Source organism: Zea mays, chromosome 1 (assembly GCF_902167145.1).
Source record: "Zea mays cultivar B73 chromosome 1, Zm-B73-REFERENCE-NAM-5.0, whole genome shotgun sequence".
NCBI lineage: Eukaryota > Viridiplantae > Streptophyta > Magnoliopsida > Poales > Poaceae > Zea > Zea mays.
The window spans coordinates 160,620,367-160,636,293 of record NC_050096.1 but is presented as its reverse complement, the minus strand read 5'-3'; the positions used below and the strand labels follow the sequence as shown (position 1 = coordinate 160,636,293).

General features: G+C 49.8%; 1 non-coding gene across 1 annotated transcript; it reads right to left on the bottom strand.

The window, feature by feature from the left end:
* Window positions 1-2,319: 2,319 nt before the first annotated feature.
* LOC111590758 (small nucleolar RNA snoR74) lies at window positions 2,320-2,464 on the bottom strand. Its single transcript, XR_004855796.1, has one exon. It is a non-coding gene; the product is annotated as a small nucleolar RNA snoR74 (small nucleolar RNA).
* Between the last annotated feature and the right edge of the window lie 13,463 nt (window positions 2,465-15,927).

Here is a 15,927-nt window from a genome sequence, read left to right as displayed (position 1 = left end):
CATCCTCTTTTTCGAAAGCCTATCTCGAAAGAACCTCCAAGTTAAGCGTGCTTGACTTGGAGCAATTTGGGATGGGTGACCGATCGGGGAGTTTTCTCGGGTGCACATGAGTGAGGACAAAGTGCGCACAAAAGATACGTGTTGGTCTGTGGGGGCGATATATGATCCTAGAGAGCTGCCAGGAGTAAGTACCATTGGTCCAGGGATTGGACGAGGTGTTACAAGTGGTATCTGAGCCGACCCTCGAGGTTTCACGAGCGTGTGTGGGTTAGGGGTTCGGGTATATGGCGCATGGCGCATATGGGCCCAGAGTGGTCATATGGCATGGCATATGAGGACACTGGACACACAGATGTGGCTAAGAAGGGAGGTTCCTGGATTGGGGTTGACCAACGAGGATGTCGGTCTTCTAAGGAGGGTGGATTGTGATATCCTGGCCCAAGACTTAATAGAATTAATAGAGTATCAATACCAATAAGTTGTATCTTCTTTTTCGGAAGCCTATCTTGAAAGAACCTCCAAGTTAAGCGTGCTTGGCTTGGAGCAATTTGGGATGGGTGACCGACCGTGAAGTTTTCTCGGGTGCGCATGAGTGAGGACAAAGTGTGCACAAAAGACCTGTGTTGGTCTATGGGGACAATATATGATCCTAGAGAGCTACCATGAGTAAGTACCGCCGGTCTAGGGATTGGACAGGGTGTTACAGCTGCCTGAGTCCACCAAAATCACCGTCACCTGATTATGGATTAGTGCCCTTACTCTCATGCAACCCTCCTGATCTGTCCCACTTATAGCATTCGGTGAGAGTTTGTATGATTCCTCTAGTGTCTGATCTTCCTGATCCAAGTTCTACAGAACTTCATCTGATAACATAAATCCCATATCCTCCACAATCAAGCTATGCACCAGAGGACCAACCCTGTTAGGACACTTGGCTTGTTGCCTAGGTTCATACTTCTCTCCACACCCAAAACACAAACGAATCAATCTTCTGAAATCCCTCAGCTATCTCTCCTTAGTCAGATCTGAAGATCCCCCTCCTGCCTTGGAATCTATCTTGACAGCACCTCCTAGACCCTTGCTTGATTGGATTCCTTTCTGAAATTTGTTTCCACCCTTCTCCAAAACCTCTTGGTGTATCTGGGCCAAAATTATTGCTCTGTCTACTATTCGAGGCAACTAAGACATCACATGTCCCTTAGTTTCTCCCCTCAACCCCTTAATAAACTAGGACACAAAGAAAGTCTCATCTAAATTTGGATTATGCATAGTTGTCTCATAAAAGCTATCCTCAAACTCTTGAATATATTCATCCAAACTAGCCTTCTATGACATATGAACCAACCCCCTCATGGCCTAAGAATGATCTTCTAAACCAAACTTCTTCTGTACATCCTAAATGAAATGAGCCCAGTCACCCAACCCTTGTCTCATTTTGTACACCTACATCCATCTAGCAGCCCTCCCCTTCATGTGTAGAGAAGCAGAAGATGCCCATATGAACTCTAGAACTTAGTAGATCATGAAATACTCAAGACACTTGTTGATCCATATCCCCGGTTCTACCCCCTAAAACTTTAGGAAGGACATCTTTGGTAAGTCAGTGGAACAAAAATATCTACTCTCTCCAAAGTGATGTTGCTCCCTCTCCTCTCGTTCTCGACCACCTCTTCTGAATCCTTCCCTCTCACCTCTCCCCTGATCATTTCTACCAAATTCCCTTCAATCATGATTCTCCCCATACCTTCTTATCCTTCACCATTCACTCCAGCCGAAGGCGCTACACCGTCTTCTCGGTCTCGTCCACCTGACGTGCTAGTATGGCATGTTCCTCCTCCTCCTTCTTTGTCGCCTCAGCAACCGATTATTGTCTCGAATCCAGCGCCTCCAGTCACCGATCCACCCTCTCCACCATTCGCATCATCTTCTCCCAACGCTCCTTGACCTTCAGCTCCGCTCCTGACATAGCTTCCAAAAGCAACTGGATCTGCACCGTGGCTTCGTCAACGACGCCATAGTGGATACCTTAGAGGATCGACGACTTTGATACCACTTTGACGTCCCGTGGCCACCGACATCGACCACCGGGACATGAGATTGCCGAACACGCTCGTGGTGGGCAAATTCGCACATGGTGAGTGGATGCAAGTTTGTTCAAAATTTTGTTATTTGATACCCTTGCCAACTAGCTATTACAGTACTTATAGAGGCGCCACTTGGGCTAGCCCATTACTTCATGAAATTATGTGCCATCATATGAATGAATACATAAATTATCACAATCATTATCAAACCCTAGCTAAGAATTATGTGAAAAACAAAAGTGTCATCATTTACTGAAGCAACTGACATGGAGGTGCCCTACGCATGAACATGATCAACAGTTCACCCAATAACGATGATTATGGTGTTCCTAAAGTTTATAGGGATACTGCTTGTATATAGCACATCATCCTCCATTTTCTTTACGATATTCAACTACAGAGACCAACACTAAACAGTTGAGAACTGTGCAACTACGCTCAATGGAGTTATCAATGAGAAAACTTCAATAAAGGAAGTCTAATTTTTCTTCAGCACACAAACCCATTTATTTCAACGTCTGATAGTTCATTTTTCAGTAGGAAAAAACATTCAATTCAACCGCAGCACGTTGCCGATGCGGGATCTGTGATCAAGGATGCAAGGCAGATCGAGGCTGAGCAAACAAGAAAGAGAAATGCTTAAGTGCAATTCCAGCGAGAAAGATTAAAACTTTGATGCTGCCATGTGTCATCCGATATCAGAAAACAAGCCACGAAAAATTTCACGAGGTCACATAACTTGCTATGAACGAACCACATTACCAAAATCAATAATTTCTATGGTTCAATCCTCACGACAGTTGAAATCATAACCCCCAAAACCACACTATGAATCTATCTGAAATGAAACAATTTATTGGTAGCTGTAGGTAGGACGTGGTCACGGATCATGTTGAGAAGAGTTAGAGAGAGACAAACAGAGACTGAGGGCAAGCGTCCGCCCGCGCTCACCTCAGTATCGTCGCAATCGTGGGGGTGGTTTTAGTAGCAGTGCTCACCAAATCCGCAGGCACTAGTGTGGAGATTGTAGCCACAATCTGCCTCATCGGGTCGCTTAGACAATTGCGTGTTTTCCTCCGATGAGAGCGTCGATGATGATCATGCATGCTTTGTTTTTGAATGTGTCTCGGCGGGGTGGCGTTAGAGGAGGTAGTGGTCACGAGTGTGTGGAGGACGGCAGGCCCAGCACGACTCGGGCGGTGGCCTCGTGGAGCGAGAGGTGGAGGGAGCACGAAGGTATGAGGGTGCCGCGGCGGGTGTCGCGGGGAGCCAAGAAAGCAAGGAGGAAGTCACACTAGGGTTCAAGGCTAGTGAGCGAGGAAGGCAATGATGATGATGGTAGGAACAGTAAGGAGACAAGTGCACAGTGAAAGAATACGGCTGGCAGATGCGGCGAGGGTGGGGGGTTTGTTATGGCGATTCCACGAATGTCGGGGAGGTCGTTGGTGGCTGACTGCAAGCAAATACGGCGGATGCAGGGGGTTTGTTGCGGCGGGTGCGGGGGGCTTGTTGTGTGAGACAAACCATGGTTTACGCGTACGCGGTGGGAGAGATGAGGGCACGACATATGGTCTACACTACTTGCTTAATAGGTAGTAAAGATATATATAATACGTTAACACTTCACATGCTTTACCTCTTATCTTATATGTCACACAAATATCTTTCTTGTTCAATATTTCGACCACTCGGAAAACAACTAAATTAATGATAATGTTCAACACTATAACTATATGATGAACACGAACACTTTATCTTTTATATTCTTTTGTTTCGTGAATACGACTTATTCCAAACACCATTTTATACTTAATCTTATACTTAGTTACTTTGACATATTTGGGATCTTTTTATTTTGGGTGATAGTGTAACCTATAGATATCTGACTTTCGGGTGATAATAACAACATTAAGATAAAATTACAACTTATATACTAATAATTATACAGGCTAACTAGGATAACAACACTATGTCATAACATGTTTACATAAGAGATCTTATATTTTACTTTGATATGGGTATCCTAATGCATACTCCACCTACTGTCATTTCTACCACCTTGTGTGTGAGGTGGAGTGGTATGATGTGTTGTGATGTATATACCTATATTATGACAATGAGTGGAGCCCCTTTATATAGGTATACATGAGCTATGGATGAGTGCCACTTGTACACTTTCTAAAAAGATCTTAACAAATATCTAAAACTAGAGAATTTCTAATTTACCATGGCAACAAATATCTAATCTTTCCTTGCATGGTTATAGCTTGCCATGATTATTATATAAGCTTTTAAAAACTTGGCTCTATTTTTTGCATGACAAATATTCGAATGAAGTTTTGCTTTCATATTTTACCACTCTCCCTTAGAAAATTTCTCTGAAGAGTTATCCTATATACCATGCCAAAAGCTTGACATAACCTATCAAACTTTGTCTTGTTTAAACTCTTTGTAAAATGTCGGCATTTCAATCACAAATATTTCTGGGTACCATTTTGATATATCATTGTAAGAACCATTTCTCTTATATATGATATTAGACTTCCATATGTTTGGTCCTTGCCTAAAAACTGGATTTTTTGCCAACTAAATAGAAGATGGATTGTTATATAAAATCCTTACTTGGTAGTCTATAAGCTAATGAAGATTCTTTAATAATTGGTTTGAGTCAAGTGTTAAATAATGGTAGAGTAGGTTGCCTCTTACTACACCATAATATAGCTCTTAATCCAAAATTGAGGGAGTATACTATAACATAATCGACATCATCATATCCAACCACTTGACAATCTTTTGTTTTCTTATACAAAATACTAAAATTGATGGTGTTCTTCACATACCTTACAATACGTCTGACAATATTAAGATGTGGGTTATTTGGACTACTCATGCATACTAGTAAATTATATGTAGTCTGGTTAGTGTGAGATACATAATACTCCCAATCAAACTTTTATACATGGTCACATCCTCGTATTTCTTCTCTTCATCTTCTTGAAGTCTTACATTGGAATACATAACAGTATGATATCAAGCATGTGATATCTCTAAATAAGATTCTTAGCATATTTGTGTTGCCAAAAAAATATCACATTGTTTATACACTCCACCTCAAGACCGACAAAATGATTTGTTTATCAACTTCAAGACCGTCAAAGACCTTTTATTTTCATTCTCCACTAAAATCTCAACCAATATCAAATATTGAACCTTCCATTGTCTCTATAGTATGACTGTAAGAAAAATAGACCATGGGCCATTTGGCTTAATAGGTTTTGGTGTTTGATGATCAACATAACCTTTGGACTAACGTGCTTGCTAGTGTTTGTGTTTGTAGTTCACATGATGCTAAAGTGACTTGGACTAAGGCATTGAGGAAAGCAACACCTCAAAAGAAGACATTATGAAGATCAAGTAAAGTCCAAGAAACAAAGGAAGTGTTGCCACGGTGGTCTGTCTGGTCGGGAGCACCGGACTGTCCGGTGCACCTAGGAACAGTAGCCCAACGACTAGTTCTAGGTGGCACTGGTGGAGAGAAGGCACCAGACTGTCCGGTGTGATACACGAACTGTCCGGTGTGAAAGCCTGCAGCGCCAACGGTCACCAGCGGTGTCAGATCCAACGGCTAGGCGCACCGGACAGGGGCACCGGAGTGTCCGGTGCACCACCAGATTGTCCGGTGTGTCGCAGAGACAACAACTTTTCTCCAACGACTAGTTTTGTGTTGGGAGCTATAAATACACCCCTAACCAGCCATTTCAAGTTACGAGAGCCCAAGAAACATACCAAGGCATATAGTAGACAATTCCAAGAGCTCATACACCCAAGTGCTCAATAGAATCACTCGGTGATTAGCGTAGGTGCTTTACGAAGTGCTTAGGTTAGTTATACGGCTTTAGCGCTTGCTCTAGGTGAATCCTAGTTAGTTGAGTGAGTTTAGAAAAACCACACAACCCCTCGGCTCTTGCGCGAGCCATTGTAATTGTACCGAGTGGGGCGAGAGTCTTGCGAGACCGTGACAACCGTGTTTGTGTCACGGCCACCACCGAGTACTGGAGGGAACAAGGCCCGCAGTGTTTTCAGTCGGAAGCTCGATAGTGGAGACGGCGGGGAGCGTCCGAGACGAGCCAGAAGCGGAGCACCACTTGCGCGTGGAGAAGGCCCACGACTCTCTACAGAGTTACTCGACCGTGGTGGTTGGCCCTCGCGTGGGCTTCCCTTTGCGTAGGGGCACCAACGAGGATTAGTTGGGACCTTGCATGGTTCCGTATACGTCGGTAAAAATACAGGCATCATCCACGAGAGTTTGTATCTCTACCTTGCTCTTTTGCTTCCGCATTTACATTAATCATTTAAGTTTCAATCTTGTATTTATACTTATATTGTTTAGGATTGAAACTTAGACTTTGTGGTAGAGATAGCAACACTTAGACAAAACCTAGTTTGCACATTCTAGTTTGATTATTTGCATAGGTTTTGCTCTAGGGATTTATTTGTGGCCTAGTTTAGTGTAAGTTTTAGAAGTCCTAATTCACCCCCTCTTAGGCGTCACCTGTTTCCTTCAATGACCAATGACCCTCATTATGAATGGATACCAACACATAGTTGTCCTACTATTGCCACTATATCAAACATTTTCTTAACTCGTAAAAAGCTCACTAAAACTAGTTGACATATTAAACATTTATAGTTCATCTTTCATATTCTCTAACATCATGTCTTATTTTCTAACCATTCTAATGGACATAAGGTAAAATTAGACCTCAATCCTACTCCACATCAGCTATAATTGATCACACACTAATTCTTTATTTCAAAGCATAGTTTGAAGACCCCAAGCATAAACTAAGGGCTTTGTTGTGGCCACCCCCTGCAGAGGTAGGTCGACGTGCCATCGTCTCCACTCATCGAAGGCCAAGGTGGCCTTGAAGACCGACCCCGATGAAGGTCTAGGGTTGGGACACCTAAAGTGACTTTGCCTACCAAGAATTGAGCCCTTCGAAGGGCTCGGGTGCTTGTGGTAGCTGCCCGCTCTAGTGTGGGCTACGAAAGCCCCAACAAAAGCTTCATTGAATGTGACATGAGTGGAGCCTAAGTGTGAATCAAGGGGACACCAGTTAAGCCTTTCAGCATGTAGGGGTCGAAGAGCAGAGTATTGGTAGGAAGGGCATGGTGGGCCTTCCATTAAGGTCCTGTTTGGCAGCGCTCCGCTCCTAGATTCTGCGAAGTGAATCTATAGAGCTCTGCCAAACAACAGATTTCTGAGAATCACTCCTTGTAAAGTTATTCTTCAAAATGAAATGGGACTGGGAGCTAAAAATGTTGCTTCTCCTGATTCACTCTCAACACATATTCAGACTTTCCATAGAGTTTATCATATGGTTTCATTTTAGAATCATTTTCAGCCATAAAATCACTTTTAACAGAGAATTGGAATCAGTGGGAGCCCTACGAAACATGCCCTGAATGTGGTAGGCCTACCTGTCGGTCTAGGGCATAACATTGTCCTGTCTAATGGTACAATAATAGTTGTAATGAAAACTTGGGCCACACTATTCTTTATTTATGTTGTTGTTCCGTATATTCTAGGGAATATGGTAGGTAACTAAGGGTAGACACGTATTTTAGGGCTCTACCCTTTGGTTACCCTATAAACACCCCAGTCAAATGGGAGAGAACACACTTGACAAGACTTATTGAGAGCCATGTTCTTCCTAGTTTGTCTTGTTGTTCTGCCCTACCCGCTCTCAATTATTTGGTTCCCACTTGTCAGATTCCAATATTTGATGCCCACCATGTTCGCTCCAAAAAGTAAGCCCACGATGCCTCCTAAGAAGCCGAACACCCAATCACACCCTACTCCTAGGTCCACAACAATGAAGGCAATACAGGAAAAGCAAAACTCACCATTGTCGATCAAAATCACGAGCCCAGAAAAGGCAGTGATATCAATCCCAACAACCAATAAGAATGAGGTCTTCCGCCCCCACCACAAAGAGTCATCAATCAATCCAATCCCAGAAGGGAGTGTCCACACAAATAGCTTAGAGACTCTTTGACACACTTTGTTCAACCCCTATAGCCACCCCTACAAAGCCAAAATCACATCTAATTTACTCAAAGGACGACCATCCAACCCCCACCCAGTCAAGGGCCAATTCACATTTCCGTTCCTGAGACCCACGACTTTGGTCCAAGAATGACATAAGAGCCAATGCCCACCGCACTAGCATCGAGGAGCACCTCATAAATTACCTAGAGGAGCACCTTGAGGTGAACAATGAAGAACATATACTGCTCAGGAGCATTGTTGGAACTCACTAACACATGGCCGAGCGAGTCCAAATAGTGAGAGAATGGGAATGCTTTGATGCTTAACAACACGGTGGATTAGAGCAACAATGTTTTCTCAGCATCCCCCCACAGGGTACAGTGCGGGGGTATTTATAGGTAACCAGGGGATAGTCTCACCTTGGTAAATAAAGTTATGCCCCTGGTTACTAGCGTTATTCTTGGAATATTCCCCCCTCAAGGGTTATTACAGGTCATTATAGTGTTATTAAGTACAACACGGATGGACACACCATTAATCCTACCAACGATGTGGCTTACAAGTCGGGCTAGGCGACCCGGTGCAGTTTCGCATGGGCCTGCTTTAGTAACACAAGTGGGTAGTGACAGTAGCCTTAGTCTAGCGGGCGTCAGGTCTTCGGAAGTCGGCGAGGCCTTTGCCGTTCCTGGCCTAACCAGGAACCAGCAAAGCCTTCTCCTGCCCTGGGTGGTCCCTCCGTTCTAAGGCCTTCGCTTGGTTGGAGTAGACTTCGCTTTCCCTCCATCATGATTTGTTCTGTTTTCATTATAAATGAATCGAGCAAGGGGTAGTCAGCCTTCGCCCCAACATTTGCCCCCGAGGAGAGCACAACGTGATACGTACCTCGGAAACCCTACCACCTCGAACGTGAGGGTTTCCTTTCGGTAATTAGTGGGAGTCCCAAAGCAGACAGGCAGATCAGTCTGCCCAAGGGGATGCACCCTCTTGCCTAGGGTGATCCCGTGGAAAGGTGCGGCCTCGGGTCGAATATGAGATCACTCGAGCCCTAGGAGATCCAGAGTGTCTGCATAGCTGATAGTGAGGCTGCTGCCTCCATCCATGAGTACCTTTGTGAGGTGCGTGTTGTCGATGATGGTGTAATACCCAAAAATATATACAAAGAGAATATAGTTGATCTCTTTACTTGTGTTTCATCTATTCCTTATAACAAAAGAATAATTATAAGCAAGAGTGAGTAATAAAAACAAAGGGCACCTAAAATACACCATGCATCATGTTGGAGTTTATTGTGTGTGCATATGATAGTAATAAATATTTATAGAAAGACATAAATTGTCAAGATAGAATTTAGACTTAAAAGTGGAATTTTAGAATTTGAGAAATGAGAATAAAATACTAAACAAATGAGGTAAAATAAAATATATAAATAAGAATATATTTCTTTAAACTAACATTTGAATTTGGTATATTTTGATCAATGGTGAATCTCATAACAAAATTTAAATTCAAATTTGAATTCTAAAAACAAAGAAGAAAAAGAAACCAGAAAAGGAAAAAGAAAATAAAAAGAAAAACGCCGCATGGGCCGAATTCAACTCTTGTCAGCCCACCAAACTTTTCCCCTGCGCAGCCCAACTTCTCTCCGTGCGCCGACATGTGGGGCCAATCGGTCAGCTGGTCACTGCTTCTTCGCTCTCGCTGACACTCGACCTATTTACCTCTTTTCTCCGCGCGCTCGCCGTTACACTTTTGACTGGCGAGTGGGTCCCACAGTTAGCTAGCCTCGCGCGCGTGAGCTCTCTGGTTGGCACGGGCCCACATGTCAGTAGGCGATCATGTTCCTCTTCCCGAACGCACCGGCGCATACCTTCCCCGTCTAAGTCCCGCGCGCACACTCGCGGCTAATTCGCCAACTACCCCAACGTGGTCACCGCCTATTTAGTCAACCAGTACTCGCCGCGCTTGCCTCGATCCGTTTCACGAAGCAGCCCCGTGAGAAATATCGCGCCGCTGCCGCCACTGCGGACCGCCTCAACCCTCACCGCGAGGACCCCCCGTTGAGGTTCGTGTGCGTTCGTAAGGGTGCCGGCATTGCGTGCGTGGCTTTTGTGGACAAGGGCGCGACCCAGAGACTCACCAATTACTCGCCGTCGTCATCACACCACTGCACTTCTGCCTATCATCGCGGCCAGAGATCCTCCTGCGACAACCTTCGGTATGGACCGTTCAATTGAGTTCACCTACTTCCCCGCTTTCTTATGGTCTTGGGAACGCTCGGGTTGGGTCAAGGATCGCCGGGGAGGGTTACTCCGGCGATGGAGCCTCCGCCCTAGTCGTTGGCCGTCGCCGGCCGTGCGCGGTCTTGGGAATGAAGCGCGTGGACCGTTGATGCGCTGCGCGACGGTAGAGATTAGACGACCGCCTACCCTTTCGCGCGGTTGAATCTGAGCCATTGAGATAGGATCGGGTGAGAGAAAATAGGTCGTGACTGTTTTAAATCTGGGCCATAGACTCTAGATCGGTCGGTTCAGTGAATGTACCGCTTCGATTATCATCAGATTAAATCGAGGTCGTTCACTTCTAATCTGACGGCCCTGATCGAATAATACCCCTTCGTCGCGTCAATTTTGCGCAAGAGTCCCTGGGTTTAATGAGTATCAACTCGCAGTCCACGCTGTAGCGCTCTGTCTTAGGGATTTTTATGCCAGGGCCCATGTGTCTCTATTTAATTGGCGCGTAGTCTAGGAGATTAGAAAATCCAGAAAAAGTAAATAGAAAATGATTTTTTATATAAAAACAATTCCTAGAACTTGTTTACTTCATAGAAAATTCATATTAAGTCCAAATTGATCCATTCCAGTTTCTATAATTTTGTAATATTATTGTTTATCAACTAGTGTCTCTGTTTTGACATGAAAACTATATTAAAATTTAACTCCTAATTAATCTTGTACCAAACACATAAAACCTTTGGAAATTCATAACTTAAAATCCATAACTCCAAAATTAATGATTTCTGTTCCTATGGTCTTATTTTAATATGTAGATTATTAATATGCTTTTTGTATACATATTGGTGTGATCTTAATTTTTCCTTTATACTATGCTTGTTTGTATTGTGGCGAGTAGAAGAGCCAGTGGCAGAGGAGTCATGTGTTCAGCAGGTAGAAGTTGGTGAGCAGGAGCTCATTGAAGACAAGTTATGCCCTTGACCACTTTTATTACTGTCGGCGTTTCGAGACAGGGGGGTCCCTAAGCCGACGAGTGAGTGTGCTGCGTGCCCCAGCCCAGATGGGTCGAGCGCGTGGGCGAGCGCGAAGGGGGGAGAGGCGAGGTGGCCGGAGTCGAGCGTGAGAGAGGTGGAAGTCCCGCGGCCTTCGTGTTCGTCCCGCGCCCAGGTCAGGTGCGCTTGCAGTAGGGGGGTTACAAGCGTCCACGCGGGTGAGGGAAGCGAGCGGCCCCAAGAGAGCGCCTGTCCCGTCCTCGGTCCCGCGCGGCCAACCTTCTCTGAGAAGGCTCTGGTCCTTCCTTTTATAGTCGTAAGGAGAGGATCCAGGTGTACAATGGGGATGTAGCAGAGTGCTACGTGTCTAGCGGAGGGAGAGCTAGCGCCCTAGGTACATGCCAATGTGGCAGCCGGAGAGATCTGGGCACCCTGCTGGCGTGATGTCGTGGCTGTCGGAGGTGCAGCGGAGCCTGATGGAGGGACAACTGTTTGGAGCGGTCGAGTCCCTGCTGACGTTGTCCTGCTTCCGTAAGAGAGCTGGGGGCCGCCGTCGTCATAGAGCTTGTGGAGCGCCATCATTGCCCCTCTGGCGGAGCTGGCCGGATGAGACGCCGGTCTTGTTCTCCGTGACCCGAGTCGATTCGGGGTGGGATGATGATGGCGCCTCCTGTTGACGTGGCGGTCTGTGCCCCAAGCAGGGCGACGTGGGGGTTCCTCCGAAGCCGAGGTTGAGTCTGCCTTCTGTTGCCGTGGCCGAGCCCGAGCCGAGGGGTCGGGCGAGGCGGAAGTCGTTCGGCCGAGGCTAGGGCGGAGTCCGAGCCCTGGGGTCGGGCGAGGCGGAGTTTCGTCGTCTTCCGGGTTTTAGCCCGAGTCCGAGCCCTGGGGTCGGGCGGAGCGGAGTTCGCCGTCTTCGGGTCTTAGCCCGAGTCCGAGCCCTGGGGTCGGGCGGAGCGGAGTTCGCCGTCTTCCGGGTCTTAGCCCAAGTCCGAGCCCTGGGGTCGGGCGGAGCGGAGTTCGCCGTCTTCCGGGGCTTAGCCCGAGTCCGAGCCCTGGGGTCGGGCGGAGCAGAGTTCGCCGTCTTCTGGGTCTTAGCCCGAGTCCGAGCCCTGGGGTCGGGCGGAGCGGAGTTCGCCGTCTTCCGGGTCTTAGCCCGAGTCCGAGCCCTGGGGTCGGGCGGAGCGGAGTTCGCCGTCTTCCGGGTCTTAGCCCGAGTCCGAGCCCTGGGGTCGGGCGGAGCGGAGTTCGCCGTGGCGCCTTTGGCAAGGCCTGATTGCCTGTCAGACTTCACTCTGTCGAGTGGCACTGCAGTCGGAGTGGCGCAGGCGGCGCTGCCCTTCTGTCAGACTGGCCAGTGGAGTGGTGGAGTGACGGCGGTCACTTCGGCTCTGCCGGGGGCGCGTGTCAGGATAGAGGTGTCAGGCCACCTTTGCGTTAAATGCCCCTGCAATTTGGTCAGTCGGTGTGGCGATTTAGTCAAGGTTGCTTCTGAGCGAAGCCAAGGCCTCGGGCGAGCCGGTGATGTGTCCGCCATAAAAGGGGGGCCTCGGGCGAGACGGAAGTCTCTCGAGGTCGGCTGCCTTTGGCCGAGGCTAGGCTCGGGTGAAGCGCGATCGAGTCACTCGTGTGGACTGATCCCTGACTTAATCGTACCCATCAGGCCTTTGCAGCTTTATGCTGATGGGGGTTACCAGCTGAGAATTAGGCGTCTTGAGGGTACCCCTAATTATGGTCCCCGACAGTAGCCCCCGAGCCTCGAAGGGAGTGTTAGCACTCGCTTGGAGGCTTTTGTCGCACTTTTTTGCAAGGGGACCAGCCTTTCTCGGTTGCATTTCGTTCCGGTGGGTGCGCGCGAGCGCACCCGCCGGGTGTAGCCCCCGAGGCCTCGGAGGAGTGGTTACACTCCTTCGAGGTCTTAATGCTGCGCTTAACGCTTCGGCTGGTCTGGTCGTTCCCTCATGCGAACTGGCCGTAGCCCGGGTGCACGGTCGGGGCCCAAGTTCTCGGGCTGGTATGTTGACGCTGTCAACGATTTGGCCGGAGCCGGTTTTTGCGAGAGCAGCCCCCGAGCCTCTGCACAGGGCGAGAGGACGATCAGGGACATACCCGACTTTTTACATACGCCCCTACGTCGCCTTTCCGCAAGGAGGAGGGGGGGGAGTGCGCCATGTTACCCTCGATGGGCACCGAACATGGTGTCTCCGGTGAGCTGCAGGCGGGTAATCCGAGTGGACGTCCGTGCCCCGTTCATTGGGGGTCGGCTAGGGGCCCAGAGGCACGCCCAAAAGTACCTGCGGGTGATTTGCCGGACCCGGTCCCCTGGCGACGGGGTCCGAGGGCTCGATGCCTCCCTCCGATGGGATTCCGTTACAAGATCGTTCCCGCTGGTCTCGGAAATGTCCTAGGGTACCTCGGGAGCGCAGCCCGAGCCTCGGTTATGTATCGAACGTACCCCTGGTCATCCCTCGCTCGGTGTCTGAGGCGACTGTGAACCCTTCGGGGGCCAGCCTTCGAACCCCTGATCAGTAATGGGCGCGGAGCCCGAGTAGCCTGAGGCGGCCATGGAGCCCTTCGGGGGGCCGGCCTTCGAACCCCTGACCAGTAGTGGGTGTCGGGCCCACGCGACCTGAGGCGACTGTTGAACCCTTGGGGGGCCAGCCTTCGAACCCCTGATGAGTAACGGGGGGCTCGGAGCCCGGTTCCTTCGCGGAGAAGGATCCCTTTCGGGGTATCCCCCTTTCCCGGTCCCTGTTGCAAGAGATAGAGAAAGAGGAAAACGGAAAAGGATACAAAATCGGACGACGTGGCGTACCTCTTCTGACGCGGTTATTACGGTGAAGGTGAAGCGTCGCGCGCTCCTCCTGCCAGAGGCGCCGCGTGTCCCGCCGCGGAGTTAATGCGACGGGGCGAGTGGTTGGCGGGGCCGCCGTTGCGCGCGTGCGATCCGTTCGAGGAACGGGTCACGGGTGCACCGTCTTCACGCCGTGAGAGGAGGCTCTCTTGCTGTCTCAGGATGGGACGTGAGCCTGGCTGACGACGTGACCGCTGCGCCCGCCGCCTGCCACCGCTATTACTGCCGGCCCCTTTCGGTTGCTTTGACCGACGCGCCAGTCTGGCGCTGCTGGGTCGCCTCGAGTCATGGCATAGGCTTCGCAACCGAAGAGGCGCGATGGTGGCACAAGTGGCGGTGCGGTTGCTTGCATGCAGCAACTGGCGCGCCGGTTGCTCGACGCGTGGGCCTGGGTTCCAAGCTGGCGTGTCAGAAGTCGGAGAAGCGCGTCCATCTGGCGCGGTTGCATGCCGCCTGCATGGCTGCCCGCCCCTTCTGCCCGTTGGTCTGGGCGAAAATGGGGGGTCGCCTGTAACCGCTGGACGGTCGTGCGCACCACGCGCGGCGGTTTGGCTTCTTCTGTCCTGAGCCGGCTTGCATGACATGCGGGACCCAGCCCCCGAGTCGCAGGGGAGGGCCTTGGAGCGTGCTGGAGAAGTCTCAGCTTGCGGCGCCTGGGGGCGCACGTAGGGAGAGTTGCCTTTAAAAGGAGGGAGACTCCTTTCGTAAGGCAACCATGTCTTCTTCCTCCCTTAAGCGTCGTGTCTTCCCATCTTCCAAGCCCCCGGATGGGGGGTATCCGCCGTCTTTCCGCCTCCTCGTTGGAGGAACGCAACTCCATGGGAGTTGGTACCTTTCAGCCATCGTTCGGCTTCAAGGATTTTCATCAAGCAGCCCGGTCGCACCCCTTCACCGGTGGTCACCCGAGATGGCGACCTCCAGCTTGATGGTGGGGGAAAGCGAGCCGGGCTGCGGCCTCTGCCCCTTCCTCAGCCTCAAGGATTTTCATCACCAAGGCTGGGGAGGGGAGAGTGCCGAGTTGGGGTCGGCCCCTGCGTGGGCGGTGGCCCGCTCCTTCACTCAGTGATGGGGGGAGAAGCGGGCATTGCCCGTGGCGTCCGGCAGCTGCAGCGTGCCTGGTCTTCAGCCGCGAGTGGCTTCGGGGCCACTTGCGGCGTCGGCGTCTGCCATGGCAGCTGGAAGAGGTTCTTCCGCCGGCGCGGCGGCCGGGACCAGCCACGGGCTGACCTCCAACTCCTACGGCCTTCTGCCCGTCCTTGCCTCACGAGTTTTGGCATAGGCGGGGGCCTCCTTGCAGCGGCATCCACCCTGAGGTCAGCGCTGCCGCTGTTCGGCCCCCTGGAGCAGAAGTCGCCGTCGTCGCCACTGCTGGGGCAGGTGACGGCGCGCCGTTCGTCGGCCTTCCGTTGCTCCGCAGGCCTTCCCCCTCGGAGTGGGGTTGTTCGTACCTGCGGAGGGGGAACCGGAGTTCCGTTTGTGGTGGCATCTCGTATGCCAGTGTTCTTCGTTCATTGCGGCTGTCGAGGCCTGAACGTGTATGTAATTTTGGCACGGAGCCGTGTTTTTTCCTCATTTTCGAGCACTAAGTCTCGCCTGTTGATTATCTGAACCGCTTTACCAAGCATGAGTTGCCCCGTGTCAAGGTGACGGGTGAGGTATCCGTATCCTGGAGGCGTAGGAATCCCTCGGCCCGTTCGGCCTTGTTGTCTGGGGCTCC